The sequence below is a fragment of the Telmatherina bonti genome (assembly GCF_933228915.1).
Source record: "Telmatherina bonti genome assembly, chromosome: 16".
Lineage (NCBI taxonomy): Eukaryota > Metazoa > Chordata > Actinopteri > Atheriniformes > Telmatherinidae > Telmatherina > Telmatherina bonti.
The window spans coordinates 5,124,273-5,139,702 of NC_136614.1; the positions used below are offsets into that span (position 1 = coordinate 5,124,273).

General features: G+C 56.8%; 1 protein-coding gene across 2 annotated transcripts in view; it reads right to left on the reverse strand.

Annotated features, from left to right (window-relative positions):
* Positions 1–15,430, reverse strand: part of col12a1b (collagen, type XII, alpha 1b) — a 438,574-nt gene that overhangs the window by 30,891 nt on the left and 392,253 nt on the right. The window lies entirely within an intron of this gene.

A 15,430-nucleotide genomic window follows, 5' to 3' on the forward strand; every position in this document is an offset into this window, starting at 1 on the left:
CCTGAAACCCTGGTCCTGAAACCAGACCCAGGTCCTGAAACCAGACCCTAGTCCTGAAACCAGACCCAGGTCCTGAAACCAGACCCTAGTCCTGAAACCAGACCCAGGTCCTGAAACCAGACTCAGGTCCTGAAACCAGACCCAGGTCCTGAAACCCTGGTCCTGAAACCTGATCCTGGTCCTGAAACCAGACCCAGGTCCTGAAACCTGACCCAGGTCCTGAAACCAGACCCAGGTCCTGAAACCAGACTCAGGTCCTGAAACCAGACCCAGGTCCTGAAACCCTGGTCCTGAAACCTGACCCTGGTCCTGAAACCAGACCCAGGTCCTGAAACCTGACCCAGGTCCTGAAACCTGACCCTAGTCCTGAAACCAGACCCAGGTCCTGAAACCTGACCCAGGTCCTGAAACCAGACCCAGGTCCTGAAACCCTGGTCCTGAAACCAGACTCAGGTCCTGAAACCAGACCCTAGTCCTGAAACCAGACCCAGGTCCTGAAACCAGACCCTAGTCCTGAAACCAGACCCAGGTCCTGAAACCTGACCCAGGTCCTGAAACCTGACCCTGGTCCTGAAACCTGACCCAGGTCCTGAAACCAGACCCAGGTCCTGAAACCCTGGTCCTGAAACCAGACCCAGGTCCTGAAACCCTGGTCCTGAAACCAGACCCAGGTCCTGAAACCAGACCCTAGTCCTGAAACCAGACCCAGGTCCTGAAACCAGACCCAGGTCCTGAAACCAGACTCAGGTCCTGAAACCAGACCCTAGTCCTGAAACCAGACCCAGGTCCTGAAACCCTGGTCCTGAAACCTGACCCTGGTCCTGAAACCAGACCCAGGTCCTGAAACCTGACCCAGGTCCTGAAACCTGACCCTAGTCCTGAAACCAGACCCAGGTCCTGAAACCTGACCCAGGTCCTGAAACCAGACCCAGGTCCTGAAACCCTGGTCCTGAAACCAGACCCAGGTCCTGAAACCAGACCCTAGTCCTGAAACCTGACCCAGGTCCTGAAACCTGACCCTAGTCCTGAAACCAGACCCAGGTCCTGAAACCTGACCCAGGTCCTGAAACCTGACCCTGGTCCTGAAACCTGACCCAGGTCCTGAAACCAGACCCAGGTCCTGAAACCCTGGTCCTGAAACCAGACCCAGGTCCTGAAACCAGACCCTAGTCCTGAAACCAGACCCAGGTCCTGAAACCTGACCCTAGTCCTGAAACCAGAACCAGGTCCTGAAACCAGACCCTGGTCCTGAAACCTGACCCAGGTCCTGAAACCAGACCCAGGTCCTGAAACCAGACCCTGGTCCTGAAACCAGACTCAGGTCCTGAAACCAGACCCAGGTCCTGAAACCCTGGTCCTGAAACCTGACTCTGGTCCTGAAACCCTGGTCCTGAAACCAGACCCAGGTCCTGAAACCAGACCCAGGTCCTGAAACCAGACCCAGGTCCTGAAACCTGACCCTGGTCCTGAAACCAGACCCAGGTCCTGAAACCTGACCCAGGTCCTGAAACCTGACCCTGGTCCTGAAACCTGACCCAGGTCCTGAAACCCTGGTCCTGAAACCAGACCCAGGTCCTGAAACCAGACCCTAGTCCTGAAACCAGACCCAGGTCCTGAAACCAGACCCAGGTCCTGAAACCCTGGTCCTGAAACCTGACCCAGGTCCTGAAACCTGACCCTGGTCCTGAAACCTGACCCAGGTCCTGAAACCAGACCCAGGTCCTGAAACCCTGGTCCTGAAACCAGACCCTGGTCCTGAAACCTGGCCCTGGTCCTGAAACCTGACCCAGGTCCTGAAACCAGACCCAGGTCCTGAAAACTGACCCAGGTCCTGAAACCAGACCCAGGTCCTGAAACCAGACCCTGGTCCTGAAACCAGACTCAGGTCCTGAAACCAGACCCAGGTCCTGAAACCCTGGTCCTGAAACCTGACTCTGGTCCTGAAACCCTGGTCCTGAAACCAGACCCAGGTCCTGAAACCAGACCCTGGTCCTGAAACCAGACCCAGGTCCTGAAACCAGACCCTAGTCCTGAAACCAGACCCAGGTCCTGAAACCAGACCCAGGTCCTGAAACCAGACTCAGGTCCTGAAACCAGACCCAGGTCCTGAAACCAGACCCAGGTCCTGAAACCTGACCCTGGTCCTGAAACCAGACCCTGGTCCTGAAACCAGACTCAGGTCCTGAAACCAGACCCAGGTCCTGAAACCAGACCCTGGTCCTGAAACCAGACCCTGGTCCTGAAACCTGACCCAGGTCCTGAAACCAGACCCAGGTCCTGAAACCAGACCCAGGTCCTGAAACCAGACCCAGGTCCTGAAACCAGATCCAGGTCCTGAAACCTGACCCTGGTCCTGAAACCAGACCCTAGTCCTGAAACCAGACCCAGGTCCTGAAACCAGACTCAGGTCCTGAAACCAGACCCAGGTCCTGAAACCAGACCCTAGTCCTGAAACCAGACCCAGGTCCTGAAACCAGACCCAGGTCCTGAAACCTGACCCTGGTCCTGAAACCAGACCCTGGTCCTGAAACCAGACCCAGGTCCTGAAACCAGACCCTAGTCCTGAAACCAGACCCAGGTCCTGAAACCTGACCCTAGTCCTGAAACCAGACCCAGGTCCTGAAACCAGACCCTGGTCCTGAAACCAGACCCAGGTCCTGAAACCTGACCCAGGTCCTGAAACCAGACCCAGGTCCTGAAACCAGACCCTGGTCCTGAAACCAGACTCAGGTCCTGAAACCAGACCCAGGTGCTGAAACCCTGGTCCTGAAACCTGACTCTGGTCCTGAAACCCTGGTCCTGAAACCAGACCCAGGTCCTGAAACCAGACCCAGGTCCTGAAACCAGACCCTAGTCCTGAAACCAGACCCAGGTCCTGAAACCAGACCCAGGTCCTGAAACCAGACTCAGGTCCTGAAACCAGACCCTAGTCCTGAAACAAGACCCAGGTCCTGAAACCAGACCCAGGTCCTGAAACCAGACCCAGGTCCTGAAACCTGACCCTGGTCCTGAAACCAGACCCAGGTCCTGAAACCAGACTCAGGTCCTGAAACCAGACCCAGGTCCTGAAACCAGACCCTGGTCCTGAAACCAGACCCTGGTCCTGAAACCTGACCCTGGTCCTGAAACCAGACCCTGGTCCTGAAACCTGACCCTGGTCCTGAAACCAGACCCTGGTCCTGAAACCAGACCCAGGTCCTGAAACCAGACTCAGGTCCTGAAACCAGACCCAGGTCCTGAAACCAGACTCAGGTCCTGAAACCAGACCCAGGTCCTGAAACCAGACCCAGGTCCTGAAACCAGACCCTGGTCCTGAAACCAGACCCAGGTCCTGAAACCAGACCCTGGTCCTGAAACCTGACCCAGGTCCTGAAACCAGACTCAGGTCCTGAAACCTGACCCAGGTCCTGAAACCAGACTCAGGTCCTGAAACCAGACTCAGGTCCTGAAACCAGACCCAGGTCCTGAAACCTGACCCAGGTCCTGAAACCAGACCCTAGTCCTGAAACCAGACCCAGGTCCTGAAACCAGACCCAGGTCCTGAAACCAGACCCAGGTCCTGAAACCAGACTCAGGTCCTGAAACCAGACCCAGGTCCTGAAACCAGACCCTAGTCCTGAAACCAGACCCAGGTCCTGAAACCAGACCCAGGTCCTGAAACCTGACCCTGGTCCTGAAACCAGACCCTAGTCCTGAAACCAGACCCAGGTCCTGAAACCAGACCCAGGTCCTGAAACCAGACCCAGGTCCTGAAACCTGACCCTGGTCCTGAAACCAGACCCTGGTACTGAAACCAGACCCAGGTCCTGAAACCAGACCCAGGTCCTGAAACCAGACCCTGGTCCTGAAACCAGACCCTGGTCCTGAAACCAGACCCAGGTCCTGAAACCTGACCCTGGTCCTGAAACCCTGGTCCTGAAACCAGACCCAGGTCCTGAAACCAGACCCAGGTCCTGAAACCAGACCCTGGTCCTGAAACCAGACCCAGGTCCTGAAACCAGACCCTGGTCCTGAAACCAGACCCAGGTCCTGAAACCAGACCCTGGTCCTGAAACCAGACCCAGGTCCTGAAACCTGACCCTGGTCCTGAAACCCTGGTCCTGAAACCTGACCCAGGTCCTGAAACCAGACCCAGGTCCTGAAACCCTGGTCCTGAAACCTGACTCTGGTCCTGAAACCCTGGTCCTGAAACCAGACCCAGGTCCTGAAACCAGACCCTAGTCCTGAAACCCTGGTCCTGAAACCTGACTCTGGTCCTGAAACCCTAGTCCTGAAACCAGACCCAGGTCCTGAAACCTGACTCTGGTCCTGAAACCTGACCCAGGTCCTGAAACCTGACCCAGGTCCTGAAACCAGACCCTGGTCCTGAAACCAGACCCTGGTCCTGAAACCAGACCCAGGTCCTGAAACCTGACCCTGGTCCTGAAACCCTGGTCCTGAAACCAGACCCAGGTCCTGAAACCAGACCCAGGTCCTGAAACCAGACCCAGGTCCTGAAACCAGACCCTGGTCCTGAAACCAGACCCAGGTCCTGAAACCAGACCCTGGTCCTGAAACCAGACCCAGGTCCTGAAACCAGACCCTGGTCCTGAAACCAGACCCAGGTCCTGAAACCTGACCCTGGTCCTGAAACCCTGGTCCTGAAACCTGACCCAGGTCCTGAAACCAGACCCAGGTCCTGAAACCCTGGTCCTGAAACCTGACTCTGGTCCTGAAACCCTGGTCCTGAAACCAGACCCAGGTCCTGAAACCAGACCCAGGTCCTGAAACCCTGGTCCTGAAACCTGACTCTGGTCCTGAAACCCTAGTCCTGAAACCAGACCCAGGTCCTGAAACCTGACTCTGGTCCTGAAACCTGACCCAGGTCCTGAAACCTGACCCAGGTCCTGAAACCAGACCCAGGTCCTGAAACCAGACCCAGGTCCTGAAACCCTGGTCCTGAAACCAGACCCTGGTCCTGAAACCAGACCCAGGTCCTGAAACCTGACCCAGGTCCTGAAACCAGACCCAGGTCCTGAAACCAGACCCTGGTCCTGAAACCAGACCCAGGTCCTGAAACCAGACCCTGGTCCTGAAACCAGACCCTGGTCCTGAAACCTGACCCAGGTCCTGAAACCAGACCCAGGTCCTGAAACCAGACCCAGGTCCTGAAACCCTGGTCCTGAAACCAGACCCTGGTCCTGAAACCAGACCCAGGTCCTGAAACCTGACCCAGGTCCTGAAACCAGACCCAGGTCCTGAAACCAGACCCTGGTCCTGAAACCAGACCCAGGTCCTGAAACCAGACCCTGGTCCTGAAACCAGACCCAGGTCCTGAAACCAGACCCTGGTCCTGAAACCAGACACAGGTCCTGAAACCTGACCCTGGTCCTGAAACCCTGGTCCTGAAACCTGACCCAGGTCCTGAAACCAGACCCAGGTCCTGAAACCCTGGTCCTGAAACCTGACTATGGTCCTGAAACCCTGGTGCTGAAACCAGACCCAGGTCCTGAAACCAGACCCAGGTCCTGAAACCAGACCCTGGTCCTGAAACCAGACCCAGGTCCTGAAACCAGACCCAGGTCCTGAAACCAGACCCTGGTCCTGAAACCAGACCCTAGTCCTGAAACCAGACCCAGGTCCTGAAACCTGACCCTAGTCCTGAAACCAGACCCTGGTCCTGAAACCAGACCCTGGTCCTGAAACCAGACCCAGGTCCTGAAACCAGACCCTAGTCCTGAAACCAGACCCTGGTCCTGAAACCAGACCCTGGTCCTGAAACCAGACCCAGGTCCTGAAACCCTGGTCCTGAAACCAGACCCTGGTCCTGAAACCAGACCCAGGTCCTGAAACCCTGGTGCTGAAACCAGACCCAGGTCCTGAAACCTGACCCAGGTCCTGAAACCAGACCCAGGTCCTGAAACCAGACCCTGGTCCTGAAACCAGACCCTGGTCCTGAAACCAGACCCAGGTCCTGAAACCCTGGTCCTGAAACCTGAGTCTGGTCCTGAAACCCTGGTCCTGAAACCAGACCCAGGTCCTGAAACCTGACCCAGGTCCTGAAACCAGACTCAGGTCCTGAAACCAGACCCAGGTCCTGAAACCAGACTCAGGTCCTGAAACCAGACCCAGGTCCTGAAACCAGACCCTGGTCCTGAAACCAGACCCAGGTCCTGAAACCAGACCCTGGTCCTGAAACCTGACCCAGGTCCTGAAACCAGACTCAGGTCCTGAAACCAGACTCAAGTCCTGAAACCAGACCCAGGTCCTGAAACCTGACCCAGGTCCTGAAACCAGACCCTAGTCCTGAAACCAGACCCAGGTCCTGAAACCAGACCCAGGTCCTGAAACCAGACTCAGGTCCTGAAACCAGACCCAGGTCCTGAAACCAGACCCTAGTCCTGAAACCAGACCCAGGTCCTGAAACCAGACCCAGGTCCTGAAACCTGACCCTGGTCCTGAAACCAGACCCTAGTCCTGAAACCAGACCCAGGTCCTGAAACCAGACCCAGGTCCTGAAACCAGACCCAGGTCCTGAAACCTGACCCTGGTCCTGAAACCAGACCCTGGTACTGAAACCAGACCCAGGTCCTGAAACCAGACCCGGGTCCTGAAACCAGACCCTGGTCCTGAAACCAGACCCTGGTCCTGAAACCAGACCCAGGTCCTGAAACCTGACCCTGGTCCTGAAACCCTGGTCCTGAAACCAGACCCAGGTCCTGAAACCAGACCCAGGTCCTGAAACCAGACCCTGGTCCTGAAACCAGACCCAGGTCCTGAAACCAGACCCTGGTCCTGAAACCAGACCCAGGTCCTGAAACCAGACCCTGGTCCTGAAACCAGACCCAGGTCCTGAAACCTGACCCTGGTCCTGAAACCCTGGTCCTGAAACCTGACCCAGGTCCTGAAACCAGACCCAGGTCCTGAAACCCTGGTCCTGAAACCTGACTCTGGTCCTGAAACCCTGGTCCTGAAACCAGACCCAGGTCCTGAAACCAGACCCTAGTCCTGAAACCCTGGTCCTGAAACCTGACTCTGGTCCTGAAACCCTAGTCCTGAAACCAGACCCAGGTCCTGAAACCTGACTCTGGTCCTGAAACCTGACCCAGGTCCTGAAACCTGACCCAGGTCCTGAAACCAGACCCTGGTCCTGAAACCAGACCCTGGTCCTGAAACCAGACCCAGGTCCTGAAACCTGACCCTGGTCCTGAAACCCTGGTCCTGAAACCAGACCCAGGTCCTGAAACCAGACCCAGGTCCTGAAACCAGACCCAGGTCCTGAAACCAGACCCTGGTCCTGAAACCAGACCCAGGTCCTGAAACCAGACCCAGGTCCTGAAACCAGACCCAGGTCCTGAAACCTGACCCTGGTCCTGAAACCAGACCCTGGTCCTGAAACCAGACCCAGGTCCTGAAACCAGACCCAGGTCCTGAAACCTGACCCTGGTCCTGAAACCAGACCCTGGTACTGAAACCAGACCCAGGTCCTGAAACCAGACCCAGGTCCTGAAACCAGACCCTGGTCCTGAAACCAGACCCTGGTCCTGAAACCAGACCCAGGTCCTGAAACCTGACCCTGGTCCTGAAACCCTGGTCCTGAAACCAGACCCAGGTCCTGAAACCAGACCCAGGTCCTGAAACCAGACCCTGGTCCTGAAACCAGACCCAGGTCCTGAAACCAGACCCTGGTCCTGAAACCAGACCCAGGTCCTGAAACCAGACCCTGGTCCTGAAACCAGACCCAGGTCCTGAAACCTGACCCTGGTCCTGAAACCCTGGTCCTGAAACCTGACCCAGGTCCTGAAACCAGACCCAGGTCCTGAAACCCTGGTCCTGAAACCTGACTCTGGTCCTGAAACCCTGGTCCTGAAACCAGACCCAGGTCCTGAAACCAGACCCTAGTCCTGAAACCCTGGTCCTGAAACCTGACTCTGGTCCTGAAACCCTAGTCCTGAAACCAGACCCAGGTCCTGAAACCTGACTCTGGTCCTGAAACCTGACCCAGGTCCTGAAACCTGACCCAGGTCCTGAAACCAGACCCTGGTCCTGAAACCAGACCCTGGTCCTGAAACCAGACCCAGGTCCTGAAACCTGACCCTGGTCCTGAAACCCTGGTCCTGAAACCAGACCCAGGTCCTGAAACCAGACCCAGGTCCTGAAACCAGACCCAGGTCCTGAAACCAGACCCTGGTCCTGAAACCAGACCCAGGTCCTGAAACCAGACCCTGGTCCTGAAACCAGACCCAGGTCCTGAAACCTGACCCTGGTCCTGAAACCCTGGTCCTGAAACCTGACCCAGGTCCTGAAACCAGACCCAGGTCCTGAAACCCTGGTCCTGAAACCTGACTCTGGTCCTGAAACCCTGGTCCTGAAACCAGACCCAGGTCCTGAAACCAGACCCAGGTCCTGAAACCCTGGTCCTGAAACCTGACTCTGGTCCTGAAACCCTAGTCCTGAAACCAGACCCAGGTCCTGAAACCTGACTCTGGTCCTGAAACCTGACCCAGGTCCTGAAACCTGACCCAGGTCCTGAAACCAGACCCAGGTCCTGAAACCAGACCCAGGTCCTGAAACCCTGGTCCTGAAACCAGACCCTGGTCCTGAAACCAGACCCAGGTCCTGAAACCTGACCCAGGTCCTGAAACCAGACCCAGGTCCTGAAACCAGACCCTGGTCCTGAAACCAGACCCAGGTCCTGAAACCAGACCCTGGTCCTGAAACCAGACCCTGGTCCTGAAACCTGACCCAGGTCCTGAAACCAGACCCAGGTCCTGAAACCAGACCCAGGTCCTGAAACCCTGGTCCTGAAACCAGACCCTGGTCCTGAAACCAGACCCAGGTCCTGAAACCTGACCCAGGTCCTGAAACCAGACCCAGGTCCTGAAACCAGACCCTGGTCCTGAAACCAGACCCAGGTCCTGAAACCAGACCCTGGTCCTGAAACCAGACCCAGGTCCTGAAACCAGACCCTGGTCCTGAAACCAGACACAGGTCCTGAAACCTGACCCTGGTCCTGAAACCCTGGTCCTGAAACCTGACCCAGGTCCTGAAACCAGACCCAGGTCCTGAAACCCTGGTCCTGAAACCTGACTATGGTCCTGAAACCCTGGTGCTGAAACCAGACCCAGGTCCTGAAACCAGACCCAGGTCCTGAAACCAGACCCTGGTCCTGAAACCAGACCCTAGTCCTGAAACCAGACCCAGGTCCTGAAACCTGACCCTAGTCCTGAAACCAGACCCTGGTCCTGAAACCAGACCCTGGTCCTGAAACCAGACCCTAGTCCTGAAACCAGACCCAGGTCCTGAAACCAGACCCTAGTCCTGAAACCAGACCCTGGTCCTGAAACCAGACCCTGGTCCTGAAACCAGACCCAGGTCCTGAAACCCTGGTCCTGAAACCAGACCCTGGTCCTGAAACCAGACCCAGGTCCTGAAACCCTGGTGCTGAAACCAGACCCAGGTCCTGAAACCTGACCCAGGTCCTGAAACCAGACCCAGGTCCTGAAACCAGACCCTGGTCCTGAAACCAGACCCTGGTCCTGAAACCAGACCCAGGTCCTGAAACCCTGGTCCTGAAACCTGACTCTGGTCCTGAAACCCTGGTCCTGAAACCAGACCCAGGTCCTGAAACCTGACCCAGGTCCTGAAACCAGACTCAGGTCCTGAAACCAGACCCAGGTCCTGAAACCAGACTCAGGTCCTGAAACCAGACCCAGGTCCTGAAACCAGACCCTGGTCCTGAAACCAGACCCAGGTCCTGAAACCAGACCCTGGTCCTGAAACCTGACCCAGGTCCTGAAACCAGACTCAGGTCCTGAAACCAGACTCAGGTCCTGAAACCAGACCCAGGTCCTGAAACCTGACCCAGGTCCTGAAACCAGACCCTAGTCCTGAAACCAGACCCAGGTCCTGAAACCAGACCCAGGTCCTGAAACCAGACTCAGGTCCTGAAACCAGACCCAGGTCCTGAAACCAGACCCTAGTCCTGAAACCAGACCCAGGTCCTGAAACCAGACCCAGGTCCTGAAACCTGACCCTGGTCCTGAAACCAGACCCTAGTCCTGAAACCAGACCCAGGTCCTGAAACCAGACCCAGGTCCTGAAACCAGACCCAGGTCCTGAAACCTGACCCTGGTCCTGAAACCAGACCCTGGTACTGAAACCAGACCCAGGTCCTGAAACCAGACCCAGGTCCTGAAACCAGACCCTGGTCCTGAAACCAGACCCTGGTCCTGAAACCAGACCCAGGTCCTGAAACCTGACCCTGGTCCTGAAACCCTGGTCCTGAAACCAGACCCAGGTCCTGAAACCAGACCCAGGTCCTGAAACCAGACCCTGGTCCTGAAACCAGACCCAGGTCCTGAAACCAGACCCTGGTCCTGAAACCAGACCCAGGTCCTGAAACCAGACCCTGGTCCTGAAACCAGACCCAGGTCCTGAAACCTGACCCTGGTCCTGAAACCCTGGTCCTGAAACCTGACCCAGGTCCTGAAACCAGACCCAGGTCCTGAAACCCTGGTCCTGAAACCTGACTCTGGTCCTGAAACCCTGGTCCTGAAACCAGACCCAGGTCCTGAAACCAGACCCTAGTCCTGAAACCCTGGTCCTGAAACCTGACTCTGGTCCTGAAACCCTAGTCCTGAAACCAGACCCAGGTCCTGAAACCTGACTCTGGTCCTGAAACCTGACCCAGGTCCTGAAACCTGACCCAGGTCCTGAAACCAGACCCTGGTCCTGAAACCAGACCCTGGTCCTGAAACCAGACCCAGGTCCTGAAACCTGACCCTGGTCCTGAAACCCTGGTCCTGAAACCAGACCCAGGTCCTGAAACCAGACCCAGGTCCTGAAACCAGACCCAGGTCCTGAAACCAGACCCTGGTCCTGAAACCAGACCCAGGTCCTGAAACCAGACCCTGGTCCTGAAACCAGACCCAGGTCCTGAAACCAGACCCTGGTCCTGAAACCAGACCCAGGTCCTGAAACCAGACCCTGGTCCTGAAACCAGACCCAGGTCCTGAAACCTGACCCTGGTCCTGAAACCCTGGTCCTGAAACCTGACCCAGGTCCTGAAACCAGACCCAGGTCCTGAAACCCTGGTCCTGAAACCTGACTCTGGTCCTGAAACCCTGGTCCTGAAACCAGACCCAGGTCCTGAAACCAGACCCAGGTCCTGAAACCCTGGTCCTGAAACCTGACTCTGGTCCTGAAACCCTAGTCCTGAAACCAGACCCAGGTCCTGAAACCTGACTCTGGTCCTGAAACCTGACCCAGGTCCTGAAACCCTGGTCCTGAAACCTGACCCAGGTCCTGAAACCAGACCCAGGTCCTGAAACCCTGGTCCTGAAACCTGACTCTGGTCCTGAAACCCTGGTCCTGAAACCAGACCCAGGTCCTGAAACCAGACCCAGGTCCTGAAACCCTGGTCCTGAAACCTGACTCTGGTCCTGAAACCCTAGTCCTGAAACCAGACCCAGGTCCTGAAACCTGACTCTGGTCCTGAAACCTGACCCAGGTCCTGAAACCTGACCCAGGTCCTGAAACCAGACCCAGGTCCTGAAACCCTGGTCCTGAAACCAGACCCTGGTCCTGAAACCAGACCCTGGTCCTGAAACCAGACCCAGGTCCTGAAACCTGACCCAGGTCCTGAAACCAGACCCAGGTCCTGAAACCAGACCCAGGTCCTGAAACCCTGGTCCTGAAACCAGACCCTGGTCCTGAAACCAGACCCAGGTCCTGAAACCTGACCCAGGTCCTGAAACCAGACCCAGGTCCTGAAACCAGACCCTGGTCCTGAAACCAGACCCAGGTCCTGAAACCAGACCCTGGTCCTGAAACCAGACCCAGGTCCTGAAACCAGACCCTGGTCCTGAAACCAGACACAGGTCCTGAAACCTGACCCTGGTCCTGAAACCCTGGTCCTGAAACCTGACCCAGGTCCTGAAACCAGACCCAGGTCCTGAAACCCTGGTCCTGAAACCTGACTATGGTCCTGAAACCCTGGTGCTGAAACCAGACCCAGGTCCTGAAACCAGACCCTGGTCCTGAAACCAGACCCTAGTCCTGAAACCAGACCCAGGTCCTGAAACCTGACCCTAGTCCTGAAACCAGACCCTGGTCCTGAAACCAGACCCTGGTCCTGAAACCAGACCCTAGTCCTGAAACCAGACCCAGGTCCTGAAACCAGACCCTAGTCCTGAAACCAGACCCTGGTCCTGAAACCAGACCCTGGTCCTGAAACCAGACCCAGGTCCTGAAACCCTGGTCCTGAAACCAGACCCTGGTCCTGAAACCAGACCCAGGTCCTGAAACCCTGGTGCTGAAACCAGACCCAGGTCCTGAAACCTGACCCAGGTCCTGAAACCAGACCCAGGTCCTGAAACCAGACCCTGGTCCTGAAACCAGACCCTGGTCCTGAAACCAGACCCAGGTCCTGAAACCCTGGTCCTGAAACCTGACTCTGGTCCTGAAACCCTGGTCCTGAAACCAGACCCAGGTCCTGAAACCTGACCCAGGTCCTGAAACCAGACCCTGGTCCTGAAACCAGACCCAGGTCCTGAAACCAGACCCAGGTCCTGAAACCAGACCCTGGTCCTGAAACCTGACTCTGGTCCTGAAACCCTGGTCCTGAAACCAGACCCAGGTCCTGAAACCAGACCCAGGTCCTGAAACCCTGGTCCTGAAACCTGACTCTGGTCCTGAAACCCTGGTCCTGAAACCAGACCCTGGTCCTGAAACCAGACCCTGGTCCTGAAACCCAGGTCCTGAAACCTGACCCTGGTCCTGAAACCAGACCCAGGTCCTGAAACCTGACCCAGGTCCTGAAACCAGACCCTAGTCCTGAAACCAGACCCAGGTCCTGAAACCAGACCCTAGTCCTGAAACCAGACCCTGGTCCTGAAACCTGACCCTGGTCCTGAAACCAGACCCAGGTCCTGAAACCTGACCCTGGTCCTGAAACCAGACCCTAGTCCTGAAACCAGACCCAGGTCCTGAAACCAGACCCTAGTCCTGAAACCAGACCCTGGTCCTGAAACCTGACCCTGGTCCTGAAACCTGGCCCTGGTCCTGAAACCTGACCCAGGTCCTGAAACCAGACCCAGGTCCTGAAACCAGACCCTGGTCCTGAAACCAGACCCAGGTCCTGAAACCAGACCCAGGTCCTGAAACCAGACACTGGTTCTGAAACCTGACTCTGGTCCTGAAACCCAGGTCCTGAAACCAGACCCTGGTTCTGAAACCTGACCCAGGTCCTGAAACCCTGGTCCTGAAACCAGACCCAGGTCCTGAAACCCTGGTCCTGAAACCTGACCCTAGTCCTGAAACCAGACCCAGGTCCTGAAACCAGACCCAGGTCCTGAAACCCTGGTCCTGAAACCAGACCCAGGTCCTGAAACCTGACCCTAGTCCTGAAACCAGACCCAGGTCCTGAAACCAGACCCTGGTTCTGAAACCTGACCCAGGTCCTGAAACCCTGGTCCTGAAACCAGACCCAGGTCCTGAAACCCTGGTCCTGAAACCTGACCCTAGTCCTGAAACCAGACCCAGGTCCTGAAACAAGACCCAGGTCCTGAAACCCTAGTCCTGAAACCAGACCCAGGTCCTGAAACCCTGGTCCTGAAACCTGACCCTAGTCCTGAAACGAGACCCAGGTCCTGAAACCTGACCCAGGTCCTGAAACCCTGGTCCTGAAACCAGACCCTGGTCCTGAAACCAGACCCTGGTCCTCAAACCTGACCTGGTCCTGAAACCCTGGTCCTGAAACCAGACCCAGGTCCTGACACCCTGGTCCTGAAACCAGACCCTGGTCCTGAAACCAGACCTAGGTCCTGAAACCAGACCCTGGTCCCGAAAACCTGGTCCTGAAACCAGACCCAGGTCCTGAAACCAGACCCAGGTCCTGAAACCCTGGTCCTGAAACCAGACCCTGGTCCTGAAACCAGACCCAGGTCCTGAAACCCTGGTCCTGAAACCAGACCCTAGTCCTGAAACCAGACCCTGGTCCTGAAACCCAGGTCCTGAAACCAGACCCTGGTCCTGAAACCCAGGTCCTGAAACCAGACCCTGGTCCTGAAACCAGACCCAGGTCCTGAAACCAGACCCTGGTCCTGAAACAAGACCCAGGTCCTGAAACCAGACCCTGGTCCTGAAACCAGACCCAGGTCCTGAAACCAGACCCTAGTCCTGAAACCAGACCCAGGTCCTGAAACCAGACCCAGGTCCTGAAACCAGACTCAGGTCCTGAAACCAGACCCTAGTCCTGAAACCAGACCCGGGTCCTGAAACCAGACCCAGGTCCTGAAACCAGACCCAGGTCCTGAAACCTGACCCTGGTCCTGAAACCAGACCCAGGTCCTGAAACCAGACTCAGGTCCTGAAACCAGACCCAGGTCCTGAAACCAGACCCTGGTCCTGAAACCAGACCCTGGTCCTGAAACCTGACCCAGGTCCTGAAACCAGACTCAGGTCCTGAAACCAGACCCAGGTCCTGAAACCAGACCCAGGTCCTGAAACCAGACCCAGGTCCGGAAACCAGACTCAGGTCCTGAAACCAGACCCAGGTCCTGAAACCAGACCCTAGTCCTAAAACCAGACCCAGGTCCTGAAACCAGACCCAGGTCCTGAAACCTGACCCTGGTCCTGAAACCAGACCCTAGTCCTGAAACCAGACCCAGGTCCTGAAACCAGACTCAGGTCCTGAAACCAGACCCAGGTCCTGAAACCAGACCCTACTCCTGAAACCAGACCCAGGTCCTGAAACCAGACCCAGGTCCTGAAACCAGACCCAGGTCCTGAAACCTGACCCTGGTCCTGAAACCAGACCCAGGTCCTGAAACCAGACCCAGGTCCTGAAACCAGACCCTGGTCCTGAAACCAGACCCAGGTCCTGAAACCTGACCCTGGTCCTGAAACCCTGGTCCTGAAACCTGACCCAGGTCCTGAAACCAGACCCAGGTCCTGAAACCCTGGTCCTGAAACCTGACTCTGGTCCTGAAACCCTGGTCCTGAAACCTGACCCAGGTCCTGAAACCAGACCCTAGTCCTGAAACCCTGGTCCTGAAACCTGACTCTGGTCCTGAAACCCTAGTCCTGAAACCAGACTCAGGTCCTGAAACCTGACTCTGGTCCTGAAACCTGACCCAGGTCCTGAAACCTGACCCAGGTCCTGAAACCAGACCCTGGTCCTGAAACCAGACCCAGGTCCTGAAACCCTGGTCCTGAAACCAGACCCAGGTCCTGAAACCAGACCCTGGTCCTGAAACCAGACCCAGGTCCTGAAACCAGACCCTGGTCCTGAAACCAGACCCAGGTCCTGAAACCAGACCCTGGTCCTGAAACCAGACCCAGGTCCTGAAACCTGACCCTGGTCCTGAAACCCTGGTCCTGAAACCTGACCCAGGTCCTGAAACCAGACCCAGGTCCTGAAACCCTGGTCCTGAAACCTGACTCTGGT